Raw genomic sequence first — 24,680 nt, forward strand, 5'->3', positions numbered from 1 at the left:
CGACAAAATACTATCGTCTCTTCAATGCTGTACAAAGACTGTCAAACTTACGCTTGTTTTGCCCGAAAACAGATTTTCTGCAAGACAGCATAGTAGTTTTTGAAGGAAAGGCAATAAAACATTTTCTATTGGTTAGAAATAAGGTTGGCCTTTTATTTGACAATTGTTTTTATAGCAGTTTTAGGGTTAGTTTAATTTTCTGCGTGGCCATCGATGAAACTTTAAATGCCCGGTCAAAAAGTACATCATTTTGTACAGGAATGAGCGTATTCTGTTTGGTAAATGCATTGCTTTGAACGTTCAAAGATTCTTCCACGATTTTAGGCTATTGGTGAATGAAATCTTCAACGGATACACAATGAAATGATAATCGGCTTTTTTTAAAATTATCTGCAAATGCAGCGCTTAAAATGCAATGCGTTTTCTATGAAACACAGTTTCATGTGCAAACGAGTGATTTTTCGGCAGTAGAACCTGAACGATTAAAGATTTTTGCAAATGCTTCTTATAATTAAGTTAGGAATATATTTTTTATTACCATCTGTGTCGTCTCAGCACGTGCGATGCATGAGCACTGGCTTTTATATGCATTTTATAAGCAAATTTAGACTGCTATTCGTTTCAAAGGAAGAAGTTTTCACAAAACAATGGTAAGACCATTAATTACATGTATTTGTCTACCTTCTTACAAATTTTAATCTATTGTCACAAGTCTGAAATACAGAAGTGGCGCGCATAAAAATACTAACATAAAACGTGTTTTTTCCGGTAAAATCCGAGCGAAATTAGACTTTTCAAGGGAGTTTCCAATTCTGTCGTGAGGACACATTTTGTATTTATTTGACTCACTTTCCACCCATTCACTTCAGAGAATGAACTTTACGTGCTACATTTAGCTCAACTTTAAATCATCGGATCTCGACAATGGATAAAGATTAATGGATAAAACAATATCCTTTTGACTCCATTTATCAACCTTCGTGCAAAGTTTGAACCAGTTCTTTCAAGTTTGAAATATAGAAGTGGCACGCTTCAAAAATCTCCATCAACAACGTGTCTTTTGCACGTAATATCCAACCGAAGCAAGAAATTTTCAGACGGTTAAAACCTACCTTCGGCCAAGGTCTGATATACCGGTGGACCGAATTTGAATAATCAGTCTTGCTGCAGTCCGTAGTTACTTCAGGATGACTGTTTTTGTACGTAGAATCCGAACAGGAGTGACTGTTTCTGAACGTAAAATCCCAACGGTGCACATACGAGGGCTATCCAGAAAGTACATTACGTTTTGGAATTAAAAATAAATAAACTATTGGAATTTTTTTTATTATATACAGATGAAAGCCACACTTAAATACTACTTTTCTACATAGTTGCCATTTAAATTAAGGCACTTATCGTAGCGATGGACGAGCTTGGAAATTCCTTCGTCGTAAAATTCGGCCGCCTGCGCCTTCAACCACGTGGTTACCTCTTCTTGAAGCTGTGCGACTCATTACTCGATCGCATCGTTACTGGTGACGAAACATGGGTTAAGCATGTGAACTGCGAGACAAAATTACAGTCAATGCAGTGGGGGCACACAAATTCCCCCCAAAAACCCAAGAAATGCATACAGACAATGTCGGCAAGGAAGGTGATGGCGACTGTCTTTTGGGACATAAAAGGTGTGATTTTTGTGGATTTCCTGGAAAGAGGCACTACAATAAACTCTCAAAGGTATTGCCAAACTCTGCACAACCTCAGAAGAGCAATACAAAACAAGCGCAGGGGAAAGTTGGGCTCAAAGATCTTGCTGATTCACGACAACGATCGAGCCCACACGCCAAATGCCACTCTTGAAGTTCTCGAATCTTTTAAGTGGGAGTTGTTTCCTCATCCGCCGTACAGTCCCGACCTGGCACCGAGCGACTTCCACTTATTCCCAGCAATGAACAAGTGGTTGGCTATGCAGCGTTTTGATGACGACGCACAGCTTCAAGAAGAGGTAACCACGTGGTTGAAGGCGCAGGCGGCCGAATTTTCGACGAAGGAATTTCCAAGCTCGTCCATCGCTACGATAAGTGGCTTAATTTAAATGGCAACTATGTAGAAAAGTAGTATTTAAGTGTGGCTTTCATCTGTATATAATAAAAAAAATTTCCAATACTTTATTTATTTTTAATTCCAAAACGTAATGTACTTTGTATATAGCCCTCGTATAAATGGTGCCATTAGCTGAGGATTAATTTCAGCCCAATTAAAATAGTTTGCAAAACGAATTAATCGATTCGCGCTATTTGCCTGAACGCTAGCTCCGATTCGTGGTTCACATCTTGTTTAATATACTATAATACAGCTATAGAAGACAGACGTTCGAATGGCTATACAAATAGCCGCTTGTCCGTGCTAAACCAAAAACCTTTTCCCTCATGTGCATAGCTCAAACGGGAATCGAGCGCCAGGATCCACCCAAACCGCGATTCTGCGAGTGGCCTTTGTCAAATCGAGAAATTAGACTTAAAAAACCATCTGTCCTAAAATCGGTATGTACACAGTAAGTAATAGAACAGTTCCTAGGCAATCCAAAAATCATTTCGCGATCCCTGCTCAGGAACGGAAACTAGAATCTACACGTTCATAGTCCTGAAGGAAAATGGTGCTAGAAAATTTGAAAGAACTTGGTTGGTCGGCCCAGTTCACGTTTTGTTCCTCAGATACCAAGAAACAGAGATAAAGAAAACTAACTGCCCATCTTTTATTCCACCAAAAACTCTTTCAGATCTACAAGTCCCTTTTCATGTTGTATGAAATGTCCCACACTAAAAACTACTCCATTATAGGCTCCTAATTCTGAAAATTACATACAACTTTAAGAAGGAGCTACTGCTACAGTAAAGGACGTGCAGCTCAGGTGAAGTTATAAATACCACCTTTACGTCAACGTTTGCGGTTATTGCAAAATGACGATGCCGGCCTTGGTGGTCGAGCGGTTCTAGGCGCTACAGTCTGTACCGCGTGACCGCTACGGTCGCAGGTTCGAATCCTGCCTCGGGCATGGATGTGTGTGATGTCCTTAGGTAGCTTAGGTTTAAGTAGTTCTGAGTTCTAGGGGACTGATGACCTCAGAAGTTAAGTCCTGTAGTGCTCAGAGCCATTTGAACCACTTATTCCAAAATTATGAAGAAAAATTGGATAACCAAAATCTGTTCGCACCTACCTAGACATATGGCTCGAAAATATGTCGGAATACCGTGAAAAATGACGACATTCATTCACTTTGAAACCTCAAAATACTGGAGCTTCCCTCAGAAGTATCGAAGATCCGAGGTATCGCTTCGTAAATGAAATGGCATACCACTAGTGTTGTGCTAGGGGCGGATTATACAAGAGAGATTAATCATTCTTTTGCGCCTTGTGGTCTTGCGCTTGCCGATTTTACTCATGCTTATGCTCGGATATTATTTTTTTTAAACCAGCACGACTCAGTTCTAAAAACAAATTCTAAAATATCGCCTTTGAAGATATCATAGAACTATTAAGAATAATACATCCCCGCTATGTTAAAAGAATCGTTGGTACCCGAATGTGTAGCGTTTTAAGTCTTGCTTTCGTGAGATTGTTCGTGCGGTTACCATTAGTAGTAATTAATTTTGTTTAAGTGCTACTGTCATAATTAAATGAAACTGATAGTTAAGAAACATGGGATCGTAATTTTTAGTCAAAAATATATATTCATTATGCTGAGAAACCTGGCTTTGTCCGGGTTGGAATACATTGCATGGGAGAAAACATGAGTACCATTCCAGTTATGACATGAATACGGACATAAATCTCATTAAGGTTATTATGAATGCAGTTATCCCGTCAGGAAGATAGTTTGATCGCTGTGCGTGCTAGTGAGTGAGTGTGATGGACAAAAAAACGCGAAATATGGAGTAATACTGGTAGGTAAAGCTAAATAATATTGTCTTACGAATTTCACCGTGGATATGAAAATAATTTTATTGTTTCATTCCCGAAGCAGTGTAATGGTGACAGGGTCTTCAACGTGTTTCATCCTTGTTCTGGTGGGTGGAAGTGGGTGATTGTGGTTGGCAGAGATACAGATATCTCAGTATAACGCGCGATGTGGAACACTTCGTTCTCTTGGAAGAAGCAAAATTGTCTATGAATTTTGAGCTTTATTAGTGAATATACTCACTTATATAATTCTCACCCTTTTCCAACCACATTAGCATTAACATTATGTTACACAGACATATTTTACCGCGGGTAACTATACGGGGCCAATGCTGGTTTATACTACTGTCCAAACATAACAGTATTATATCGGATGAATGAAGCAATAAACGTATTTTTATGTGTACTGTAAGGTACGTAAGTCACAGATTATATAGTTTTTCCTAAGAGTATTCATGATTTCAAAATTCGTGGACTTTTGCCCGCCGCACCGTGACTAAACTTCCTTACTAACAGTATGAGACCAAGGCTATCTACCACAAGAACAACGAGTGGTCATGGAGACACTTATGTCAGTACGTAAACACGCAACCTTTTTATATATTGATACAGATTACTAATCTAATTCAAATGTGAGTAACTTATTCCAGATACATTAAAATTTGGTACAAGACTGAAAAGCAACAAATAGAAAATATAATTTCATTTTGTTTCTAGAGACTGAACATCGTTATGGTGTTTATAATTTTTTTCAATGTTACAAGAAGGTACTGCGAACAAAATCGTCTAGATAGGTTATTGAAATTTCTGTACTTATTACGTTTCAGCTACTACCATTATCAGATACCTGCACTTAATATGAAAGGAACATAACGAGATAAAGGCGTTTCTTATAAGCCGATAAGCTAACAAAGGATATTTAATGGAAAGATTAAAAAACGTTTATAAAAGCCTTCTTACCAAATAGTTTAGAACTTAAGAAAGAAGAAAGTTCTGTGCTGGTACTAAAACCAATGCCTAGTAGGGCGTCAACTTACAGCTGGTTTAAAAACTTTTACAAAGATGTAAGTTTTAGTCGACAGGTGGCGCTAATATCGGGGGACGTTGCGTTGAAATTTTATTTTAATATATATATATATATATATATATATATATATATATATATATATATATATATATATGCCTCTTCATACTTATACGCTTAGGTTTTAGTACTGACACAGAGTCTTTTTTTTAAATTTATAATCTTTTTTCTGAGGATACCTTTAAAAATACTTTGTTGTATAACAAACACGTCTCTTTTTATGTTCCCTTCATCTTAATTACAGATACCTGACTATACTAGTAGCCGTCACGTCGTAATAAATAATTGATGATTTAATTCACAGAATATTCACAACGTTCACGAACTCTTAGAGGAAATTCATTTCGTTTATTGATAACAAGAAGGCACTTCCAACGTCAATAACAAATTGCCTTGCGATTCATGATTAAAAATGAAGGTAAGCTATTTTTATCGAAAAATTTTGTTCAATTTTTGCTAGTTAACGTTTACATTCGATAATAATTACAGAATACAAATCAAACTAAAAAAAATGTTTCTACTAGCGAGAATCGAAACGTGAACTTTGAAAACCCAAGACTTACGCCCTTCGATTTCAGCTACCGTCGGCTTTTATAACACGCAGGAAACCTTTGAATTTCACAAAGTTCGAAAATCTAACCCACAAAAGCGATCTCTCGTGTTTAAAAAAAATGCATCCCCCTGCATCTAAATTTGATGTCCGGCGCTAACCAAATTCTATAGTATGAAGAAAATCGAAGATCCGTAAGGTTACCTTGTGAATACTGAGTAATACGCATTGGTTAGTCACCAACACTGTGATGATACAGTGACTGGTAGGCTGTATCATCGATCAGTCTCCGCTGCTCGACACATGGACCGTAAGTAGTTGTAAATTTTGTAACGTTATTAGAACTGAAAAGCTCTGATTATTTTGTACTGGGATATCACACTGTAAGAAACGCATGTTCCGTCTTGTGTTTCATGGTACGAGAGTGGGGCGTGGCATTGGCGGAAGGGCCGATCTTCCCGTCGTCACGCAGTCACCCCTGCTGATCCGCATTAGCGTAAAAGCGACGGCCGTTTAGAAAGGCGACCTCCAGAAGCGACTGGCACGACCGTACATTAATAATGAAGACAAATGAAATTTGTAATTTTGAACTGTAATTAATTAAAACATACAGGGTGGTCCATTTGAAGTTTCGGATGAGGTTATCTCGAAAACTATACATCGGTTAAAAAGGGGGTACATCAAATGATAGTACACGTAACCCCCGGCACCCGCCCCCTTGGGTGGGGCGGTGGGCAACTTTTAAATCTTAAATGGAAACCCCATTTTCTTGCGGATTCGGATTCTCCATAAAAAAACTAATCAAGTTTTGTCTGAAACAATTTTTAAAACCATTGACAGATGGCGCCGAAATCTAAAAAAATTAAAATTGGGGAACAACTCCGATTTACTTAGAATGATCCGAGAAGGTGGCATCAGTGCACCAATTCTCTCATTACGCGAAATTAAAATACTTTTTTACAAAATGTATCCTACCCCCCACAGTTATTGATGGAGGGAGGCGGAATGATATTAAAATCTCGTTAGGCAACTCTTCACAATTGCATTACTCACCTGACTGTGGCGCTACCGTGGCCAAACTGCGAACTATGGCTCAGTATATATTTCGATGCAATGCGATCAGACGTCACTTCACTTTCAGATTGTGAACCGTAAACATCAACTGACGAAAGTAAATTCTTCTTTAGCGAAACATGGCTCACTGTCCTCCTTCAGAGATCGCCGATATGTTATTAATTTTAGGTGGATGTCATAGCAATTACGCTGCAGCTGCGCAATTGTATGCGGATTGTTTCCCAAACAGACGACATCCAAGCGAAAACATTATTCGAAATTGCACTCATCGAGCTCGAAATGGATACTTTCACCGTCCACCTCGTCATCGCGAATACAGTGAAAGTGACGCTCGTACCCTTACCGTTCTCGCCTGTGTTCAACTGGATCCCGAAATTGTTAGTCGTGCGATTCCGAGACAAACTGGAATACCGAAATCAACTGTTTTGAGGATTTTGAAAGCACATAACTATCATACCTATCATATCACACTGACACAGGCATTAATGCCGAAAGATATGCAAATACGAGTGCATTTCTGCCAATGGGCCTTGGAAATGATAAGAGGTGACAATGATTTTTTTTAGATACGTTATGTTCACCGATGAAGCCACATTCAAAAACAATGGCGAATTAAATCGTCATGATTGTCATTATTGGTAAATACACGCTGTCACAGACCCGTTGACAATCAACACAAATGGTCATTAATGGTCTGGTGTGGGATCTTAAATGGTTACTTGATATGACGGTATTTTTTTGACCGAAATGTTACTGAGGAATCTTATTTACAACTTCTCCGCGATGGTTTGTTAGAGGTAATGGAAGATGTTGATTTAGAAACTACGCAACGTATCTGGTTCCAACAGGTCGGAGCAGCTCCCCATTATGCTAAAAATGTGCGGAACGTTTTAAATTTACGGTACCCTGGTCGGTGAATAGGGCGCGGGGGACCATCTCCTGATTTTTTCTTGTGGGGCTATTTAAAAAATACTATTTATGAAAGACACCCCACAACCCGAAACGATATGGAGCAACGCATTCGAAGAGCGTATGTAGCCATACCACGGGATGTACTGCTCAAAACTGTGGACAACTTTCACAGACGATTGACTTTGTGCACTGGAGCAAATGGGGATAATTTTGAACAATTTGTTCATGGCTAATTTCATTAATTAAGCTCCCCAAATGTTAGAGGCAAGAGGACTCAGACTAATGAAGCACCCCAACATGTGAGAGACAAGGGAACTCACACTAATGAAGCCCCAATGGGAACATCATTCTACTACGTCCATGTCGTTGTTCCTGGGTAACGCTCAAAGTAGGATACAGTACAAAAATAGCTTAATAAGGCATAACGAAAGAATTGGTGCACATTTTTATCGATTTGATGCGTCTTTCTCGGATAATTATAAATAAATCAGAATTATTCCCCAATTTTACTTTTTGCTCGATTTTAGCGCCATCTGTCAATGGTTTGAAAAAATGTTTCAGACAAAACTTGATTACTTTTTTATGGAGAATCCAAATCTGCAGTAAAAATAGGTGTCTCTATTTAAGATTTAAAAGTTGCCCCCCGCCCCACCCATGTGGGCGGGGGCTGTAGGTCACGTGTGGTATCATTTGATGTCCCCCATTGAGCTTACGAACTTGTCTTACGCACTATTTTTACCCGATGTATAGTTTTTCGAGATAATCTCATCCGAAACTTCGGATGGACTACCCTGTATGTTCACTTCTTGTTGAGATTTGGCCACGATCAACCGGAAAGTGTCACAATGCTTAAAACGAAAGTAAATAATTTTTAAGATTTTGGAAATTTTAGTGAAGAGAAATGTTACGGACGAGTGATTTGAAAGGAAGTCCTGTTTAAATCATGTGAAGTTTTCTTCGCGTTGACGCGTCATTTATGAAATATTGCAACAAGTGGTAAGAGACAGGAAGATGTCTGGATTATTCAGATTTCGTGGACTTTATTTCACGACAGTCTGAATAATAGTGGTTTTTGGGAGACATTTTCAAGAGTTAAAAGGACTTTATATCCCTTTTGAAGAGAACAAATAAAGCTGATGGTGAAATAAGTTTCCAAGTGACAGTTCAAAATAACCAGACATATATTCTTCGGTAAATGCTATAAATTACGCTAAATGTATTATTAATGTGTAAGGTCGTAGCACTCAAGAAATAACTCTGATTGATAACAGGTCAAATCTAAATCATTCATTAAGGCTAATAGACCATGTTAATTGAATTTATGCTTCGTAAATTAATTACAGACTATTTGTCAAAACTGGATATGGACGGAACAGAAATAATTTACGGTGTCGATTCCACAAGAAGAGAATATGTGTGAGTTACTACATCAACGAAAAACACAAGACGTGATAAGATCCTGATCTCAAACAGTACAACTGCTATTAATGAGAAGAAACTTATGTCATCGACGATCTACCGTCCACACAGAACTCGAAAACCCGCAAAACACGGGTCTGTTGCCATTGTCAATAAGGAGATATTCTATCTGTTGTAAATATTTTACATGAAGTCAAAATCCCACATGAAATCTTCATTAGTTGGATGGATTGCTAGTTTCGGCTAACAATCTAGCCATCTCCAGATCATAAAATATCCTTGATTACTGTTTGTGCAATTCCGGCTTCACACATCGTTAAAAGCTTACTTAAAATGAGAAACGTGGCAGCTGACACAATCAGTATTTTCATCATTTCGTAACAGAGATCGTCATATATGTGTTGCTGTAACGTGATACATGTGAATAGTACTCCAGCTGACGTCCATTACATTGTTCAAGAAACGCGCCTTTCGGCATACGAGTATACGCAGTATACACATGTGTGGCTGGTACTATAGAGGAATAGAGACTATATATACGCCGAATGTTGCCTTTCTTGAACTTTGTAATGGGCATCAGCTGCCATATTATCCACATGTACCACGTTATAGCATCAGATACAGGATGTTCGGAAATTTCTAGGACATGTAAAGGGGAGTGAGTACATAATATTTGGAAGAGGAACGCATGTCCGGAAACGTATCGTTTCCGCTCTATGACGGTTTGAGTTCATATGTGTAATGTGTCCACATCTGCTGAGGAAAATAGGTAAGTTTCAGTGTTGTTGGTCCTGATATGCAGTAGGGTAGGCATGTTAGACTACTTCTTGTGGGGTCGTAGGCAAAATTTAATTTTCGAGACTCCTGTAGAAAGAGAGGAAGATCTGTCATGAGTTCTGACCGCTGCAATAGAAACTGAAGAGGCACCAGGTGGGATGGAGAGTGTCTAACAAAACATGCTTTGTAGGTACAGCGTCTGTAACAACGTCGGTGGTCGCCACATCGAGCCACTGTTGTTATGCATCAGTAATGTTCTGTATGTACAGCATGTTCGGTTCTTTTTTTGTTTTGGAACAATGTAATCACTTAATGTTTAGGTGTTAATACAAACAGATGTGCTTAAGTGGTAATTGAATGTTTCGTTATGTTTCCATTCGAATTATTAGATAATAACTGTACTGAGTCACACCTAATTCCCTTCCGCAAGCAAAAGTGGAAGAGTTAAACATCTCAGTTATAATCATAGTATAACGGAAATGATACGTTTCTCATATGGGTTCCGATTCAAAATATTATGTACTCATGCCCCTCTACAAGTCCAAGGACTTCGAAACGGGAGTTTCCGAATGTCCCGTATACGAAGATTTCTCTTACGAAATTATGTAAATTCTGTGTCAGTTACTTAGTTTTAACGGCATAACCATCAGTCTCGCTCCATCCCAGTATTATTTCAGGGTGACTGTTTTTCCACGTACAATCCGGACAGAAAAGACTGTTTCTTAATGTAAAATCTGAACGGTGCACATATAAATGGTGCCATTAGCTGAGGATTAACTTCAGCCCCATTAAAATCTTTTGCGAAAGGAATTAATCAATTCGCACAATTTGCATGGACGCCAGCTCCGGTTAGTCGTTCAAAACTTGCTTAGTTTACTGCAACGTAGCTATAGAAGACATGTTCGAATGGCTATACAAATAGCCGCTGGTCGGCGCTAAACCAAAAAATTTTTACCTCACCTTCCCAGCTCAAACAGGAATCGAGCACCAGGATCTGCCCAAACCGCGATTCTGCGCTCGGCGTTTTCATACATATCTGCTACATCATAAAATTAGCCCTAAAATAACTTCAACTGTCATAAAATCGGTATGTACACAGTAATAGAACACTTCCTAAGCAATCAAAAAATCATTTCGCGATCCTTGATCAGGAACGGAAACCGGAATCTAAACGTTCGTGGTCTTGGAGGAAAATGGCGTTTCAAAGAAATTTGTTGATCAGACCAGTTCACAGTTTTGTTGTTCAGAAACCAAAGAACCGAGACGAAGAAACGCCAACTGCACGTCTTACATTCTTCCACAAACTTTTTTCAGATCGAGAAGTTCTTTTTCAAGTTGTACGTAATGTCTCACATGAAAAACTAAACTATTACTTTCAATACGGAAAATTACATACAACATGAAGTAGGAGTTATCGGTACAGTAAAAGACGTGTAGCTGAAGCGGAATTAAATACCGAATTTACGTCAGAGGCTGCTGTTATTCCAAAAGTTGGATAGCCAAAATCTGTCTGCACCAACCTAGACAGAAGATTCGAAAACGCGTCCGAATACCGTAAAAAATGACAACATGAACTCAGATGGCACACTCAAAATATTGGTGCTTCCCTCAGAAGTTCCAAAGATTTGAAGGTATCACTTCGCAAATGAAATGACGTACAAATCAGTTCACTAGCGTTTTGCTAAGAACGAACTGTACAAGAGAAATTAATCATGCATTCGTGTCGTACGGATTGGCCCTTTTCGATTTTATTCATGTTTATGCTTGGATGTCAGTTTTATAAACTGCTCCAAAAGCAAATTCGAAAATATCGCCTGTGAAGATCTCCTACCACTGTTAAGAATAATACATTTCCTTTCGTTTAAAGAACCGTTGGTACTCGAGTGTGTAGCGTTTTAAGTCTTGCTTTTGTGGATTCTTGGTAAAATTAGCATTATTAGTAATTCTTTTGTCTTGTGGGTATCGTTCAATTACACTGGGCACGAGCGACGAAAACTGTTTTTAACAGTGTCATGTACGGATTTTAGCGATGTGTGGAATCGAAATAGCACCAGTACTAACCAAGAATGTGTTATGACATGAAGATGGCTCGTCTGTTAGCCGAAACTAGTAATCAGTCCAAAGAAAGAAGATTTAGTGTCCGAATTTGACTTCATGAGTTTTCAGTTCATAAGATGAATATAAAAAAAAGATTAAAAATAATCTTCGGAACTGTATTTAAGCATTATCTGTCAGGCAGCACACCCCATCGCGGTGTAAGAAGACCTATGGAAACACTGTAACATGCACAGCCTAGCAGTTCACCATCAGCGATCCGACGTCATCTGTGTACGTGCGGACTTACAAACGTGGAGGGTCAGGCCAGCACGGAGCGGAAGTCCGTGGAGACGGCGAGCGGACGGACGGAGTTGGAGGAGCGGCGCGCGGTCGGGCCGGACTGTCGTTGCCGACGCAGAGGTCACTGGCGGACTGATGCGGACTTCCGCGCCGGCCGCTGCCGCTGCCCGCTGCCCAGGCCTGGAGGGGGCGGAGGACTCATCAGCCTCCTCACTCATCAGCGGCCGCCCGGCAGCGCCGCTGCAGACCTGCCAACAGCAGAGCGAGGCTGGAGCCGTCGTTAGGAAACGAGGCGAGTTGAGGTCATCTCACCATCTTAAAGTAAAACGACTTAGTGTTAAGCTCAGGTGTTACTAAAAATCTCTACCCTGATGACCCTGAACATTATGAGCATCTACCTAATAGCCGGTATGTCCACTTTTGGCAAGGATAACAGCGGCGATGCATCATTTCACGGATGCTATGAGGCCTTGGTAGGTCTCTGGAGGGAGTTGGCACCACCTCTGCACACACAAGTCACCTAATTCCCTTAAATTTCGGGGAGGGGGGCGGTGAGCTCTGATGCCACGTTTAATCACATCCCAGATGTGCTCCATTGGGTCAGATCTGGTGAGCTGGGGGGGGGGGGGGGTCAGCAATTCAATTGGAACTATGTTCCTCAGACCACCTCATCACACTTCTGGCCTTGTGACATGCCGCATTATCTTGTTGAAAACTGCCACTGCAGTCTGGGAGCATGATCGTCACAAAGAGGTGTACGTGGTCTGAAAACACTGTACGACACTCATTGGCTGTCATGGTGTCTTGCTCGAGCTCCACTGGACCCACTGATGTCCACGTGAATTTTGTCCACAGCATAATGGATCCGCCGTAGCTTGTCTTTGTCACTTAGTGTAGGTGTCAAGGAAATGTTCCTGTGGATGACTACGGTTTCGTGCCCTCCCATCAGCGTGATGAAGAAGGTATCGGGATTCATCAGTGACGCTCTGCTACTACAGCAACGTCCAGTGCCGATGGTGACGTGCCCATTTCAGTATTACTTGCCACCGGTCGAAGTGGCCGAGCGGTTCTAGGCGCTGCAGTCTGGAACCGCGGGACCGCTACGGTCGCAGGTTCGAATCTTGCCTCGGGCATGAATGTGTGTGATGTCCTTAGGTTAGTTAGGTTTAACTAGTTCTAGGGGACTAATGACCTCAGAAATTGAGTCCCATAGTGCTCAGAGCCATTTTTTTAGTATTACTTGCCGATGTTGTGGTGTTAACATTGGCGCATGCATCGGTCGTCAGCTGCGGACGCCCATTGTTAAGAGAGTTCTGGGCACTGAGTGTGCAAACACACTTGTACCCCCCCCCCCCCCCCCCCAGCATTAAAGTCTGTTGTACGTTCCGTCACAGTTCGTCAGGTGTCCTGTTTCACCATTATGGCCAGCCTACAACATCCGGCATCTGCAATAAGAGGTGTCCACCCAACGTCTGGACGTGGTTTCATCTTGGTTTCGCCACGTGTTGAAGACACTCATTACAGCGCTGCTCGAACAGCAGAGAGTCGTGCAGTTCCAGAAATACTCGTGCCGACCCTCCACGCCACCACAATCTGCCCTCGGTCAACCTCAGATAGATCGAGCGCCGTCGCCATTCTGCACACGAACAGCACTCTCTCTCATTGATACTACATGCACCCTGCGTGTGTCTGACTAGCAATCATTACTCGCCATTACTCTTACCGCCTGGAATAATTTATGTCGATAGGAGGTAATAATGTTGTGGCTGGTGAGTGTATTTTGGGCACAGAATCAGTTTGGAGGTGATCTCAAAGTTATATTGTTCTTGAAGAATCAAGTTTAACAATCCCGCTAGCGATTCTTGTTATTACTATGACTGACAGTAAATGAAGCAGGCAAAAAGGAAAACAAACGTCTCAAAAATGAGATCGACAGGAAGTGCAAAGTGGCTAAGCAGGGATGGCTAAGGGACAAATGTTAGGATGTAGAGTCTTATCTCACTAGGGGTAAGATAGAGACTGCCTACAGGAAAATTAAAGAGACCTTTGGAGAAAAGAGAACCACTTGTATGAATACCAAGAGCTCAGATGCAAACCCAGTTCTAAGCAAAGAAGGGAAAGAAGAAAGGTGGAAGGAGTATATAAAGGGTCTGTACAGGGGCGATGTACCTGAGGACTATATTATGGAAATGGAAGAGGATGTAGATGAAGATGATATGGGAGATATGATATTGCGTGAAGAGTTTGACAGAGCACTGAAAGACCTAAGTCGAAACAAGGCCCCGGGAGTAGACAACATTCCAGTAGAACTACTGACAGCCTTGGGAGAGCCAGTCCTGACAAACCTCTACCATGTGGTGAGCAAGATGTGTGAGACAGGCGAAATACCCTCAGACTTCAAGAAGAATATAATAATTTCAATCACAAAGAAAGCAGGCGTTGACAGATGTGAAAATTACCGAACTATCAGTTTAATAAGTCACAGCTGCAAAATACTAGCGCCAATCCTTTACAGACGAATGGAAAAAGCTAGTAGAAGCCGACCTCGGTGAAGATCAGTTTGGATTCCGTAGAAATGTTGGAACACGTGATGCAATACCGACCCTACGACTTATCTTAGAAGAAAGCTTAAAGAACGGCAAACCTACGTTTCTAGCATTTGTAGACTTAGAGAAGTCTTTTGACAATGTTGACTGGAATCCTCTCAAATTCTGAAGGTGGCAGGGGTAAAATACAGGGAGCGAAAGGCTATTTAAATTTTGTACAGAAACCAGATGGCAGCTATAAGAGTCGAGGGACACGAAAGGGAGGCATTGGTTGGGAAAGGAGTGAGACAGGGTTGTAGCCCCTCTCTTATGTTACTCAATCTGTATATTGAGCAAGCAGTGAAGGAAACAATAGAAAAATTCGGAGAAGGTATTAAAATCCATGCAGAAGAAATAATAACTTTGAGGTTCACCGATGACATTGTAATTCTGTCAGAGACAGCAAAAGACTTGGAAGAGCAGTTGAACGGAATGGATAGTGTCTTAAAAGAAGGATATAAGATGAACATAAACAAAAGCAAAACGAGGAATGTAGTCGAATTAAGTCGGGTGATGCTGAGGGAACTAGATTAGGAAATGAGACACTTAAAGTAGTAAAAGAGTTTTGATATTTGGGAAGCAAAATAACTGATGATGGTCAAAATAGGAAATAAAATGTAGACTGGCAATGGCAAGTAAAGCGTTTCTGAAGAAAAGAAATTTGTTAACATCGAGTATAGGTTTAAGTGTCAGGAAGTCGTTTCTGAAAGTATTTGTATGGAGTGTAGCCATGTATGGAAGTGACACATGGACGATAAATAGTTTAGACAAGAAGGGAATAGAAGCTTTCGGAATGTGGTGCTACAGAAGAATGCTGAAGATTAGATGGGTAGATCACATAACTTATGAGGACGTATTGAAAAGGATTGGGGAGAAGAGAAGTTTGTGGCACAACTTGACTAGAAGAACGAATCGCTTGGTAGGACATGTTCTGAGACATTGAGGGATCACCAATCTAGTATTGGAGGGCAGCGTGGAGGGTAAAAATCGTAGAGGGAGACCAAGAGATGAATACACCAAGCAGATTCAGAAGGATGTAGGTTGCAGTAGGTACTGGGAGATGTAGAAGCTTGCACAGGATAGATTAGCATGGAGAGCTGCATCAAACCAGTCTCAGGACTGAAGATCACAACGCCGGACAGGGTGGCCGAGCGGTTCTAGGCGCTACAGTCTGGAACCGCGCGACCGCTACTACGGTCGCAGGTTCGAATCCTGCCTCGGGCTTGGATGTGTGTGACGTCCTTAGGTTAGTTGGGTTTAAGTAGTTCTAAGTTCTAGGGGACTGATGACCTTAGAAGTTAAGTCCCATAGTGCTCAGAGCCATTTTTTTGAAGACAACAACAACAACAACTATGACTGATTTCGACAGATCTATGCGGTCATTATTGGATCTGAAAGTTACGAAAACAAACATCTGAAGTGAAGGTGGCTTAAAAATACGAGATTTCATATAACCACTGTGTACACTATTTTAATGTTAGAACGTACCTAGTAACATTATTATTTGCACATGCTTGTTAAAATACCGAAAGTCACGTAGTGACGTTGCTTCAAATAAAACATGGCAGGAACATAATCATATCAGAAATAAAATAACACACGGTTAAAATAGACAACATGTTGTTCTCATGTCCTAGCATACGCTAAACGCTTGACACCACAATGACGACTAGCGAGTGTAATATGTTCACAGGGAAGTGAGTACACAGTTGTTTGACAGTGGTGTCCGATAATCGAAACTGGGATGATTGTTTTTGTAACTTTCAGATCCGATGATGACAGCGTAGATCTGTCATATAAATAAAAAGAATTGCTACCGATCTTGTGAAAACTTGAATCTTCAAGAACAATATCTCCATTATTGGTCTACGATATGATGGTGTGCTTTCCAAAAGAAAATTATTTCACTTTGTTACGAAAAAGTTCTACTGTAGCGCTACAACAAATATAAAAAAGTTTTCGGTTTGTGTACTGAAAACGGTAAAAAGTCAAGACGTAGTACGTATTCTAGGATATCACAGGGAATATTGAATTTAACGTATGAACGGGAAAATATAAAAATGCAACAAATGACACAGGCGAAAAGGATTCCAAACGAGTGAAACATGAGACTGAAAGGAAGTACAGAATAGCTAAGCAGGAAAAGCTAGAGGACGAATGTAATGATGTACGCTGTCCGGTGACATTAATATGACCACCGCCTATGTTTGACATCACAGTGCAACAACGACTCACAGATGGCAGGTGGCTGCATTAGCAGTGTAGGGCACATAAAGCGTATCGGCGTTGTGTGTGTGTGGGGGGGGGGGGGGGGAGGGGGTTGCGCAGAAAACAGTGAAGTCGTAGTAGTAATGCGGAAACGGAGCGATTTGTCTGGTGTCCAAGGGTGGAAGGATTTGCTAAACGGCTAAGTCTGTAAACTGTTCGCGTGCTGCCGTGGTTAAATTGCAGCGTGCATGGCAAAATGGCGCTATCCAGAACCGGCGCCGAGGCGACTGTGGTGCGAGCCGTTGCTGAGTTGGTGAATGATGTGCAACTGTTGAGTAATCGATCGCCCAGAAGAACCAAGGGGCTACCAACAGTGTCTCCTCAAGGACCGTTCGGCAAATGTTGATGCCTGTGGCGCTCGGCAGTTGGCGCCTGGTCCATGCACCCAAGCAGACTGAGACGAAGGCTAGAACTGAATGGCGATAGGTGGCTTTTCCTGATGAATAACTTTTTATGCTCCTTGGCTTGAACAACCCTCCAACAGTCGGTGGAAGGGTCCAGATACGAGAAGGAAGCGCTATGGTCAGGGAAATCTTTTCATTTCATTCCCTAGATGATCCTGTAATAGTAATGAATGATTGCGATCACATTTGTCCAGTATTCTCTATCTCTTCCAGTACGGATCAAGTCCCCCTCCCCCCCATTTCTTATTTCTGTCTACTGTCTCACGTTGCGGACCCATGACACCTTCTCTTGCCAATTCCTCTCTTGCCTTCAAACTTCCCCTCGATTATCCGTTGAAGAGAGTGACACATTTCATTTCGTATCACACGGCCTAAGTAAGTTGTTTTTTCACGTTTGATTGTGATTAACAGTTCTCGGTCTCTTTTTACTATTATCAAGATCTCTTCATTTGTTTTCCTTGCTGTTCATGAATTTTAAGGATTCTTCGATATAATACTACGAGAGGAGTGTGATGAAGTGTTTCGAGCAACACAGTCGTGAGTTCCAATTGATGTGCTGGCCCCCAACTCGCCATATCTGAACTCGATCGAACATATCTAGAATGTGACTGAACTTGACGTCAGAACTCATCGCCCCCGCCTCCTTCCGCGGAATTCACGGGTATGTAAGTGATATCTGTAATATGCAATACACCCATTTACTGGTCCAAACGTAAATGGATATGCTTTTTCAGCGCTCAAGGTACTCGTGTGAGGAATGAACTTTTATAAAATAATGGGGTCGCCACCAGCCCAAGCCCTTCTTTACACAAAGGTCAGACCAAACTAGAAAATTTCTTAAGATTGGATAATTGGAATTTATGTGTTTTAATTTAACTCAGTCAAAGAAAAGCGAAATCAAAAGGTGTAACCACCCAACAAATTAAGCAGTAAATTAATAAAGTGCGGGCTATGCGCTTCAGTGATGAGAGCTGTTCCTGAAATTATGTTTCATTTCTATCACTGTCCGCTTTATGCAGTTTGCAAAAGCAACACCTAAATATCCCAAAGAAACATAATAATTCGGCCTCCTCTATTTTACAGTGAAGGCGACGGCATGGTAAGCCAGAAGGAATACGATAGAATACAAAATATTAATTTTCACTGGGAACATTGATTCTTCAGTTGACATAGGATAAATAAAAAAAGGAGAACATACTAATCCAATAGCTGGTTGGTGCCCGAGCATAAAACAACTTCCCAGAACACTTTAACGTAATACCACTTAGTTCATCGTGATCACTTATGCGGGAAGTGAAGGCAGAGGAAAAGGAACTTTTAGGCACATGCACTCAAATTGGACTCACACAAGAAGATAAAGTTCGGAAAGAAATCAATCATCAGCATAAACACAACAATTACGCAAAGAGAATTAGACCGATTGAACAACTGAAACAAGATACAGGAACTCGGGTCTTCTGTACACATGATGAAAGTGAAAGAACACATGGATGAATAAATCACTCATTGTTGAAACAGACAAAAATCATTAAATTACGGAAAAACGAATACACGACTACGTAAGTTAGATTAAATCATGAAAAAACTGCCAATAAATTGACGAGACCAGGAAAGATGAAGGCCCCAATGGTTCATGCAACCAAAATCCGACAACGTTATGAAAATATAGGTGACCAAATAGAACGTTAGACGCTGGTTAGTTAATTTAATAAGTATAATACACTGAAATACATAAATCTGAGCTCCGGGCTCTCTAATAGAATAAGTGGAACTAGTGGAACAAAGTACAGGCAAATATCAGTACAGCTCATCACACATAAAGCCTAAGTAGGAAAGACAGGTAAAATAGAACAGAAAGCAACACATGCATACGAAGACACAATTACTGTCACATTCACATGAGGTAAAGATCGCCCTAACTAGGCATAATCACCTCGCTTGGCCAACATTCCACATCACAATGTTCCAAAGGAACAGACAGACTTGGGGCTGCGGTTATCGCTGAAACAAGAGTTTCTCGGTTATATCTGTTTTTTGCAAGGAAATTTAAGTTGGCTGTTAAAACCATTCAACTCAGTCGGTTTCTGAAATAAACGATTTCAGGTTTTTTCCTATTATTTCCTGTAATAAACGCAAAAATAGAGCGAAGATTGAAAAATTTTGAATCACTCAGTTTCAAGATACATAAAATCAAAATATTAAATTAAATAGACAAATAGAACAAAACTTAGTCCGTCCAACGTTCGCTGCTTCTTTAGAAATGTGACAAGTGACTGAATACTATAAAATATCCCCAGTATTTTCTTATTGATTCTAATTTTTTGAAACTGTACTCAAATATAACGTAATCGGGGCTCATACCACTGTTTGGGCATTATGAATAGCCATTGGTTAAGGGTTAAAGCTGAGACTGTATTTTTCATGTTAATTTATCCGATTTCAACGGCTCCATGCAGGTAAAGGCATATTATGTACACACATGCAGCGGATCAGCTATTTTCTATTTTTATTGTATACTATGAATGAATTGTTAGTAAGTTTCTGATGTACTGGATTTATCATAATATCCTTTCTCTTTTATTATTTCATAAAAATGGCAGATAAATCTTTAATTTTTATAGCAAATGAAGCATTTACTTCATTGCTACGTCCCTTCATAATAATGTTTCCAGACTAGGGTCAGTGCCATTCTTCAATTCATCGGATGTCCGGCGACGACAGCGAGAAACTACCGTATAGACCAGGTGGGGGCAAGTGTTGCACACCTTAGGTACAACACATGGCAACGGAACATTGTTGCTCACCAATCCTGTACCAATTTTTATGCCATGTGTTGGTTGCTCGTTTCTGTGGGCATTGTCATCAAAATAGCATTGATCGCTTTTCCCGTTTTCTGTAATATCGCAATATTTCAAACCATTGAAAATTTTCAGACGAAAATTACTCTTGAAAGAATTGCAAGAGCACTTTTCCTAAATATTTTGACGACACTGACAATCTATCATTGGTTTTCGAGCTGTTGTCGAAAATGTTTACCTTTTGAACCGAAAGCGCCCCTGTGCATGTGCAGGTGTAACTGATTCGCCTGTACAGTAATTGCCGTTTTAATGACCTATCCTTTTACATTAAGACTGTCCAGGACGTCTACGGTGCTTTCCTCTTCTAGAGTTTCCACGTCTCCATCATAAGGTTGCAATAGTCCTACAATGTTTCAGTTGACATATTTGTGCCGATTACGTGGGAATCTGCGTGTGAAAATCTGTGAAATTGTCTGCATCTGTCCACACGCTGAAGGTTTGTACCAGTTAAGAATTATATAATGTCTCCAGTGTGACAAAAATAGTTAACTAATACTGAAAATTTGTTTTATTTGTGATCTGTGTTGCTGAGAAGTGTGGAGTATAAAACCAAGTCGTATGCAGTGTCACTGCACTGTCATTTAAATGCGACACGTTCGCAGTTCCCGCTTCTACCCCTCTTCGCGCTCAGACAGCGTGCCGCGGCAGTGGGGGAAATGTTCAGTAAGGCGGAGCACTATGGCATCATGCTACAGAATGGCTCGCGAGGCGAATCCTTGCCCTCCCCTGACGTAGAACATCTTGAACAGCGCTGTCCAATATTGCTGCAGGTACAGATGTTGCAGACCACATTGTTCAGCAAATGTTGTTGAACATTAGGCAGCACTGCATATGTCTCCGAGTGCTCCTCTGTCGTACGAACGACGTCGACAATTATGGCTGTGGGGGACACAGGATCCTCAAGTAACATGTCGCCTGGTCGGATGAGTAATTGTCTTGTTACATGTCGTGTCCAGAAACACCGTTATCCACATGAACGACAGCTCAAAACATGCACCCCACCATGGATGCAGGCTGATGGAGCAATACTATGTACTGGAGGATATTCACATGGGCTTTCGTGAGGCCAGTGGTAGCGGCCTAAGCACCATGACAGCTGTGAATTACGTGAAAATTATAGCAGACCACCAGCCTGCTTTCATGCTTCATCGAGTGAAACAGAAGTTCCCCAAGGAAGTGTTATAGGCCCTGTGCTGTTCCTAATCGGCTTAAAGTGGCAATTGTCTCTCAATAAGGAAGAGTGTGAGGTCATCGACATAGGCACAAAAAAAAAAAAAACCGCGAATTTTCGATTACAGGATAAATCGCGCAAACCTAAAGGTTGGCAGTTCGACTAAATACTTAGGAACTACAATTAGAAACAATTTATGTTGGAACGACCACATAGATAATATTTTAATGGCAGAACGCGTATTGTTAGAAGATGCAGTATGTCTACTAAAGAGACTGTCTTCACTAAGCTTGTTGGTCCTCTGCTTGAATATTATTGTGCTGTATGGGATCCTTACCTGATAGGATTGACAGAGGACATCAAACAAGTCCAAAGAAGGCAACTCGTTTTTTATTATCAGGAAACAGGTGAAAATTTCACGAATACGATAAGCGGGCTGGGATGGTAATCATTAAAACAAAGGCATTTTTCGTTGGGGCGAGATATTTTCAAGAAATTTCAATCACCGACTTTCTCCTCTAAATGTGAAAACATTTTAGTGTCACCAAAGTACATAGGAGAAAGTGATCATCATAACAAAAGAGAAATCAAAGCTCGGACAGAAAAAATGTAAGTGTTCGTTTTTGCCAAGCGCTGTGTGAGAGTGGAACGGAAGAGAAACAATTTGATGGTAGTTCGAAGAACCCTCTGCCAGGCATTTTAATGTGAATTGCGGAGTACTCATGTAAATGTAGATGGTCGTAATATTTCGGCGTATCATGATGCATGACTTACTTGACAAAAAAAAGTGGATACTTAAATGCGGAACTACCTGTTTAAAGTAGCAGTTTTTTCTTAAGACAGGTATTCATTTTATAGTGTATCACAATTTAATGTACTGTACTGGACTAACTGTTGTAAAAACTCTCAGAGCGTACAATTTCATCCATTTACTACACCTTGTAACAATCTACAGGGAACACAAAAGCATTAGTCTCAATTAAACTGCGTGTCGTGACTCGTAGCATTGAATATGTAGTAACCATTCAACTGTGCAAAACGGAATTTATTTCATCAACCTACATCGACTCAAAAAGTCACATGAGATTTGTTTGTAAGCCTTCTATGGATTTTGAATGTTACTAAATCGGTAGTATACTCAGACTACACCGAAATGTACCACGGATTTTGCATAAGTGTTTCACAGACATCTTCATAATTTGTTTTAGATATTAGGAATGAATTTGCCTTAATGCTCGTAAGAGATAAATGCAAGGTCATTCTGCTTGTTAGCGAAAAATGTCACAGGTCAGATGGTGCTAATTGTTTCGCTATAGGGAAAGCCCCTATCCCTTAGGTTTTATACTGCATATCGTCTATTGAAAAGTCTCTCTCTCAATAAATTTTGCTGCTACAGCACTGCGATGTAGCTTCCTAAAATGCAATAGTGAAAGAGTGCGAAAAACACCTAATCTGGAGCTATGACATTCAGCAAATTAGTGATTTATCACACTCTGAAATACTTTAGCATCAAATATTTTCGTTTTTTCCTTTCTGGTGTTATATGGTTTAGTTTTCTTTCACATATTTCATATATGTGCGAACTAAAATACAATATGTCCGGATTAAACATACTCTATGTGATCAAAAGTATCCGGACAACCCCAAAAACATACGTTTTTCATATTAGATGCATGGTGCTACCACCTACTCTAGGTACTCCATATCAGCGACCTCAGTAGTCATTAGACATCGTGAGAGAGCAAAATGGGGCGAACCGCGGAACTCACGGACATCGAACGTGGTCAGATGATTGGGTGTCACTTGTCATAGGTCTGTACGCGAGATTTCCACACCCCTAATCATCCATAGGTCCACTGTTTCCGATGTGATAGTGAAGTGGAAACGTGAAAGGACACGTACAGCACAAAAGCGTACATGCCGACCTCGTCTGTTGACTAACAGAGACAGTTGAAGAGGGTCGTAATGTGTAATAGGCAGACATCTATCCAGACCATCTCACAGAAATCCCAAACTATCAGGATCCACTCCAAGTACTATGACAGATAGGCGGGAGGTGAGAAAACTTGAATTTCATGGTCGAGCGGCTGTTCATAAACCACACATCACGCCGGTAAATGCCAAACGACGACTCGCTTGGTGTAAGGAGCGTAAACATTGGACTATTGAACAGTGGAAAAACGTTGTGTGGAGTGTCGAATCACGGTACACAATGTGGTAGTCCGATGGCAGGATGTGGGTATGGCGAGTGTCCCGTGAACGGCATCTGCCAGGGTATGTAGCGCCAACAGTAAAATTGGAAGGCGGTGGTGTTATGGTGTGGTCGTGTCTTTCGTGGAGGGGTTTTGCACCCCTTGTTGTTTTGTGTGGCACTATCACAGCAGACCTACATTGATGTTTTAAGCGACTTCTTTCTTCCCACTGTTGAAGAGCAATTTGGGTATGGCGATTGCATCTTTCAACACGATCGAGCACCTGTTCATAATGCACTGCCTGTGCCGGAGTCGTTATAGGACAATAACATCCTTTCAATAGACTGGCCTGCACAGAATCCTGAGCTGAATGCTATAGAACACCTTTGGGATGTTTTGGAACGCCGACGTATTGCCAGGTCTCACCAAGCGACATCGATACATCTCGTCAGTGCAGCACTCCGTGAAGAATCGGCTGCCATTCCCCAAGAATCCTGATTGAACGTATGACTGCGAGAGTGGAAGCTGTCATCAAGGGTAGGGGTGCGCCAAAACAATACTGAATTCCAGCGTTATCGATCGAGGGCGCCAAGAACTTGTAAGTCATTTTCAGCCATGTGTCCGAATACTTTTGATCACATAATGTATAATAATACAAAATGTAGTAACTTAAGATGTAACTGGTATATTTGTTTGTGTTTTGGTTCTACAGCTATGGTAACACGAGATGTTTTCTATGTTTGCTTGCGGTAGTTGGTACCGCATGCACCTGCTCGTAACTCCTTTGTTCACGTAAACGTGTGTTAGTAGCCATGTGGACTCCACAGCGGAAGGTGTTGTGGGTGATCTCGACGAACTTAAGTCGTTTTCGGCGTGAAAATGGAGTACGACCGACTGATGATGTTCCCACTTAAGTAACAATAAATAAGTGGAATAAGCGGCTTCGGTAAACTGGGAGTTTGCTTTCGACGTCGAGCCAACACGCTACAGACGCAGTTCCAGAGGCTGCTGTTGAATTAATCTGTGCGTCGTTCTAACGTAGCCCTCGTAAGTCAATCCGACAAGCAAGCAGGCAGTTACAAATAAAAAAAAAAAAAAAGTGGTTCA

General features: G+C 40.9%; 1 protein-coding gene across 1 annotated transcript in view; it reads right to left on the reverse strand.

Annotated features, from left to right (window-relative positions):
• The window catches only part of LOC126195084 (protein borderless), a 444,253-nt gene extending 432,038 nt beyond the window's left edge, over positions 1-12,215 (reverse strand). Inside the window, exon 1 of the mRNA XM_049933546.1 lies at positions 12,103-12,215. The gene's annotated coding sequence lies outside the window, so the exon portion shown is untranslated. The remainder of the gene's footprint in view (positions 1-12,102) is intronic.
• Positions 12,216-24,680: the final 12,465 nt, after the last annotated feature.

The sequence above is a fragment of the Schistocerca nitens genome, chromosome 7, assembly GCF_023898315.1.
Source record: "Schistocerca nitens isolate TAMUIC-IGC-003100 chromosome 7, iqSchNite1.1, whole genome shotgun sequence".
Lineage (NCBI taxonomy): Eukaryota > Metazoa > Arthropoda > Insecta > Orthoptera > Acrididae > Schistocerca > Schistocerca nitens.